This window comes from Rhinopithecus bieti, unplaced genomic scaffold (assembly GCF_001698545.2).
Source record: "Rhinopithecus bieti isolate Rb0 unplaced genomic scaffold, ASM169854v2 scaffold_39746, whole genome shotgun sequence".
Taxonomy (NCBI): domain Eukaryota; kingdom Metazoa; phylum Chordata; class Mammalia; order Primates; family Cercopithecidae; genus Rhinopithecus; species Rhinopithecus bieti.
The window spans coordinates 232,001-238,262 of NW_016816960.1; the positions used below are offsets into that span (position 1 = coordinate 232,001).

The 6,262-nt window shown below is 49.5% G+C and overlaps 1 protein-coding gene across 15 annotated transcripts in view; it reads left to right on the top strand.

Moving 5' to 3' along the window:
- The first annotated feature begins 1,939 nt into the window (after positions 1–1,939).
- The window catches only part of MAP4 (microtubule associated protein 4), a 235,099-nt gene continuing 230,776 nt past the window's right edge, over positions 1,940–6,262 (top strand). For all 15 annotated transcript variants that reach the window (XR_001882164.1, XR_001882166.1, XM_017855660.1 and 12 more), the window contains exon 1: positions 1,940–2,423. The gene's annotated coding sequence lies outside the window, so the exon portion shown is untranslated. The remainder of the gene's footprint in view (positions 2,424–6,262) is intronic.

Here is a 6,262-nt window from a genome sequence, read left to right on the forward strand (position 1 = left end):
AGTGAGACCCTCCCACTGCGCTTAAGCGATCCTCCCACCTTGGCCTCCAAAATGCTGGGATGACAGCCGTGAGCCACTGTACCTGGCCCTGGGGAAAAAAAATCTTAAAGAAATGTGAAAGGAAAATAAAAATTTTGGACCCCTCGGCCAGGCACGGTGGTTCACCCCTGTAATCCCAGCACTTCGGGAGGCTGAGGCGGGTGGATCACAAGGTCAGGAGTTCAAGACCAGCCTGGCCAAGACGGTGAAACCCTGTCTCTACTAAAAAAACAAAAATTAGCCAGGCGTGGTGCCAGGCGCCTGTAATCCCAGCTACTTGGGTGGCTGAGACAGAATTGCTTGAATCTGGGAGGCGGAGGTTGCAGTGAGCTGAGATCGTGCCACTCACTGTACTCGGTGAAAGAGCGAGACTTTGTCTCAAAAAAACACAAAACGAAACAAACAAACAAAAAACTTCGGGCTGGGCATGGTGGCTCATGCCTGTAATCCTAGCACTTTGGGAAGCTGAGGCAGGCGGATTGCCTGAGTTCAGGAGTTCGAGAACAGCCTGGGCAACATGGTGAAACCCTGTCTCTACTAAAGTACAAAAATTAGCTGGGCATGGCGGCGTGAGAACTGCTTGAACTCAGGAGGCGGAGGTTGCAGTGAGCAGAGATTGTGCCACTGCACTCCACTCTGGGCGACAGAGCAAGCCTCCATCTCCAAAAAAACAAAAAACAACAAAAAAAAAACTTAGGTGGACTGCAATTCACTATTCCAAAAGGAAAAAATTAAGTTGAAAGCTGAGTCATGCAAGAAGTTGCCTTTCCTTTCATTTCTAAGCAGACATACTTGACATAATACACAATTACACAATTGACTATTCCCCTACCTGCTCCTTTTCTCTTGTTCCCTCCAGCCCACTTTTCCCCTTTAAATACTGAATCCCTCAAATTTATCTTTGGAGAAAGGCGGAGACCACAGACTGTTCCTGTGATTCTGTTTTTTTCTTCCGGGAAAGCCCTTAACATTGGCAGAATAAATTTCTAAATCGATCGAGACCTGTCTCACTTTTTGGTTTACAGAAAGAATGGAGGATTCCAACACTTTTGAGTTTTCCTAGCCATCTAACTACAAAGGAGCTCAAAGCCAATTCTATTCCTTAAGTCTGGTACAGGAATATGCTGACTACTCCAGGAATCAGGAAGAATGATCAAAGTAACTTTAAAGCTCCCAACTGTGTGTTTTCCTACGACAGTAAGTTAAGGATTCCACAAAATATGGGGCTTTGGGATGAAGTAATGTTAATTTCAGCAGAAAAGGAAACCTTTTTTTTTCATTTGAGACAGGGTCTCACTCTGTTGCCCAGGCTGGAGTGCAGTGGCGCATCTCAGCTCACGGCAACCTCCGCCTCCCGGGTTCAAGCAATTCTCCTGCTTCAGCCTCCCAAGTACCTGGGATTACAGGCACTTGCCATCATTCTCGGATAATTTTTGTATTTTTAGTAGAGGCAGGGTTTCACCATGTTGGTCAGGGTGGTCTGGAACTCCTGACCTCAAGTGATCCACCCGCCTCGGCCTCCCAGAGTGCTGGGATTACAAGCGTGAGCCACCGCGCCCGGCCTCAATATTTCTTATTTAACCAAATATATCCCAACTGTCATCAATTTTGTTATAATTAATTATCCCACTTGTAACCATTTAAAAATGATTTTTTTTTTTTTTGGTACTAAGTCTAGGAAATCTGGTGTGTGTGCACTGTACACTTACAGCACATCTCAACTTGGGCCAGCCACGTTTCAGAGTTCACTAGCCACATGCGGCTCCAGGAAGCGGAGCCCTGCAGAGGACCTGTGGCGTCCTCCCGCTTCACTAAAAGTTCCTTCCAGAGCCCAGCTGGCCCGCGACCTAGGCTCCGCCCCGCGCCCCTCCCAGGTTACATCACAGAGCCCACAGGCCCCACCCTCTGGTGGCCTGGCCCGCGTGCGCGCCCACTCTCGCACTCTGCCCGCTCCAGGGGACCAAACTCTGAGAGACAGCGACGGCCATCATAGAACAGCGGAGGCAATCGATCGGCCTGCCGTCAGCTTCGGCATTCGCAAGCCGCAGGCAAGAAGCTCCCCCGCAACGGCCCGCGGCTCGCGCAGCTCTGCAGAGAGAGCGTGGCGGCAAGGCCAACACCCATTGGTCCGCCATAGCCCTCCGCCCTCCCCCTCGCCACGGTTATTGGCCGGAGCGGCGGCGCCCGCCGGGTAGGCGGTGGCGGCGTCCCTCCCTTGCGCCCGCCCTCAAGAGGGCGACGAGGAAGCGGCCGCCTCCCTGCGCCCCGCCTCTCCTGCTCGCTCGCTGGCTCCCGGCTCCTCCCGACGTCTCCCAGCTCCTCCACGGCTCTTCCCGGCGCTCTCCTGGCTCCCTCCTGCTCCGGCTCCGTCTCGGCGGCGGCGGGTAGGTGCAGCCGCAGGCCGGGTCCGATTGGAGGGGCGGCCTCCTCACTCTCCCGGGGATGCCCGAGCCTTGTCCCGCGGCAGCCCGGTACCCCACGGGGCCGCCCGAGGCGTGGAAGGGCGGTGGCCGCCGGCCTGCGAGACGCGGGGGCGTCCTAGGGAGGGGGCCAGGCGGGGGGGCCGGCGGCCGTGACCTTGGAGTCTTTGAGGCGCGATCTGGGGGGTCCTTGGAGTGAGGGGGGCTGAGAGGTCCAGTTTTGAGGGTCGGGGCGGTGGGGCCAAGCGACTTGCCTCGGGCTCTGGATGGGGCTGAGCCGCGGAGCGAGGGTCGGCCACAGTCTGGGACCTTGGGTGGGGTTCGGGGATGTAGGAGAACTCAGGGATGGTTTTCTGAGGCTTTATGGGGGTCAGTTGATGTGAGGCTGAATTCAGCCTTAGTGTGTCCAGTTAGGGGTTATGGGTGGGGCTGAGGGGTGGTCTGGAGAACCGGGCCCTAGGCGGGGCTCTTCCCGCATGCAAAGGCCCCGGCACTGTGTGGGGACTAAAGCATGTATCTGGCAGTGGGAGTGCGAAGGGGTCGCATAGGGTGGGGGTGGGGAGGGTACAGGGACTAGGAGGGGCAGTTGGAAACATTACCCAGAACAGAGATTGGGATTTAGCACATGGAACAAGTTCTCTGCCGGTGTGAGGTCCCTTTGGTGAAATTGTCCTGTGGAGGAGATGTGAGAGTTTTGCTTTACTTCCAGGAACGAGTAAATTAAATTCATTTGCTGTTTTGGGGAGGAGGCAGTGATTGATTACCTTTAGGTTTGTGCTTTAGGACCCAAACTCGGATGAAATACGTGCTTCTCGGGAAGGTTAGTGTTACCCAGCTTTCTACTGGAAACCCCCTTTTCTCTTTTGCCTTCTCTGGTCCTGTTACAGCATTGCTCCCCAGGGCCTCTCAATTCTCTCTCCCTGGCTGCATAGTATTGCAGCGTTTCTTGCAGTGTGTGTGTATGTGTGTGTGTGTATGTGTGCGTGTGCGCGCGTCTCCCGCCCATTTCCCTGCTGCTGTGCTTTTGGCAACTGCCTCTGCTCTTTCCCAGGGATGGTTGTGGCATTGCATCAGGGGATATTTGTGCTTGTAATTTGCTCACTCAGCCCAGGAGGAGGGAGAATAGTATGCTGTAGAGATGGGGGGCGGGGGCAGGGTGCCGTCAGCTTGGCTGGGTAGACAGAGAAATGGGTGTGGTGAGGGAATACAGCTGCTCTAGGCCTGTAGGGTAACACTGCCCAGTCATCAGCGCAAAGAGATTCAAAGAGCACCAGCAGCAGCTATTTTTATAAATCAATCCTGAATCCAAGCTGAGCACATGGATTTAGAGTGAACAGTTGTCATGCTCTATTACAAGCTGGGTGTTTGGTAGACAACATTAGAGTTGCTAAGCAGGAGACTCCCATCTGTACTGTGCAGTGTGTACTTTACTTGCAACTTTTAAACTTTACTTTTCTCAACTCCATAGATTGGGACATCTCTCTTCAAACTGTGTCTTTTAAATTGACGTAGTTTGCTGATCTGTACTACTTCTTTTCAAATGAAATATTTTCACCTCAGTTATACACTTCCTTTCAAATTTAGCTTCAAAATAATAAAGCTGTCACTTTTTGAGCACTTGCCATCTCCCAGTCATTAGCTGTATTTATTAACAGATGAGGAAATTGAGACTGATGGGAATAAGGGGTCACACAGATAGTTAAGTGGCGAAAGTGGTATCCAACCAAACCAAGGTCTCTCCAACCCCCACATAGTAGTTCAGAAACTTCAGAATTTTGGCTTACATTGGGATGATTCAAGTGCTTGGAATTTATTCATGCAAAGTAACAAACTCACCGGAGACTGATAAACCAGATACCGGTTAATGTATGTTGGAAGCATTAAGTGCCATGTGCACAATTGGATTTAATTATCCACTGACCAGGACACCTCCATTGTTCTGGGCTGCCTAATCAGTAATAAAAAGGTAGTTGATTATAGAATTGGAAAGGCACTAGATAGTCTTAGTGGGTATTTTTTAAATTTTAATTTTATTTATTCAATTACCTATTTTTGAGACAGGGTCTTGCTCTGTCGCCCAGGCTGGACAGTGGCAGGATCTCGGCTCACTGCAGTCTCCACCTCCTGAGTTCAAGCAGTTCTCCTGCCACAGCCTCACGAGTAGCTGGAATTACAGGCATGTGCCACCACACCCGGCTGATTTTTGTATTTTTAGTAGAGACGGAGTTTTGCCATGTTGGCCAGACTGGTCTCAAACTCTTGACCTCAAGTGATCTGCCTGCTTTGACCTCCCAAAGTGCTGGGATTACAGGTGCAAGCCGCCATGCCCGGCCATTTATTTTTATTTTATTCTATTTTATTTTTTGAGATGGAGTCTTACTGTGTCATCTAGGCTGGAGTGCGGTGGCATGATCTTGGCTCACTGCAACCTCTGCCTCCCAGTTTCAAGCGATTCTTCTGCCTCAGCCTCCTGAATAATAGCTGGGATTATAGGTACCCACCACCACGCCTGGCTAATTTGTGTGTGTGTGTGTGTGTGTGTATATATATATATATATATATTTTTTTTTTGAGATGGGGTCTCACTCAGTTGCCCAGGCTGGAGTGCCAGTGGCGCGATCTCGGCTCACTGCAACCTCTGCCTCCTGGGTTCAAGCGATTCTTCTGCCTCAGCCTCCTGAGGAGCTGAAACTACAGGCACGTGCCACCACACCTGGCTAATTTTTTGTATTTTTAGTAGAGACAGGGTTTTACTGTGTTAGGGTGGTCTCGATCTCCTGACCTTGTGTTCCGCCTGCCTTGGCCTCCCAAAGTACTGGGATTACAGGCGTGAGCCACCGCGCCTGGCTATTTTTTGAAATTTTAGTAGAGATGGGGTGTCACCTTGTTGGCCAGGCTGGTCTTGAACTCCTGACCTCAGATGATCCACCTGCCTGGGCCTCCCAGAGTGTTGGGATTACAGGCGTGAGCCATCATGCCTGGCTCTATGGGTGTTTTAATCAAGGAACAAAAGTCTAGTGAGTCTCCCTTTCCCCAATGTAAAAACACAGTGTTGGAGAGTGTCTTAACACGTTTTCCTACTCTGTCCCACTTGTTTTTAAAGTTGTCTCTTCAAATATTTGTCATTCCAGCATCCCTTTGTTACAATTTTCAAATTTACAAATACATTTATATTACCTATTTAAAAGTTATTCTCCATTGTTTCCTGACAGTGAAGGAAGCACCTGAATTTTCTTATATATAGGCGGCTTAGCTTTAGTCAGAGAGTAGGTTCTTCCTGATCTCACAGTATCTTGTTCTTTCCTAATCTTGTTTCTGAATGTGGTGATCAATCCTTTTGCTCTGTAAACTTCTGCTTTTGACAGTTAAAATTTTTGGAATCACTTTGCTTTTTTTTTTTTTTTTTTTTTTTAAGATTAAGCGTGAGTAGTTGCTATGTAGCTTTTAGATTTCCTTAAGATGTGAGAAAATCTGAGAGGAACATTTTTACCCACTGGAAGGCATCTTGGCGGTTCATTTATATAGTCAATTTGAAAAGGAAACCAAGTAAATTTCACTGATTTCACTTTGTCTTTCTAAGCAGCACTTTTAGAACCGGGTTATTGTAGACTTACTGCTAGGAGTGAGTGGGTTGAGGACAGTTAAGGTTAAGGTTAAGAAGGGGGATGGTAGGGCTCGGTGGCTCATGCCTGTAATTCCAGCACTTTGGGAGCCTGAGGTAGAGGATTGCTTGAGGCCAGAAGTTTGACACTAGCCTGAATAACATAATGAGACCCTGTCTCCATTCAAAAAAAAAAAAAAAA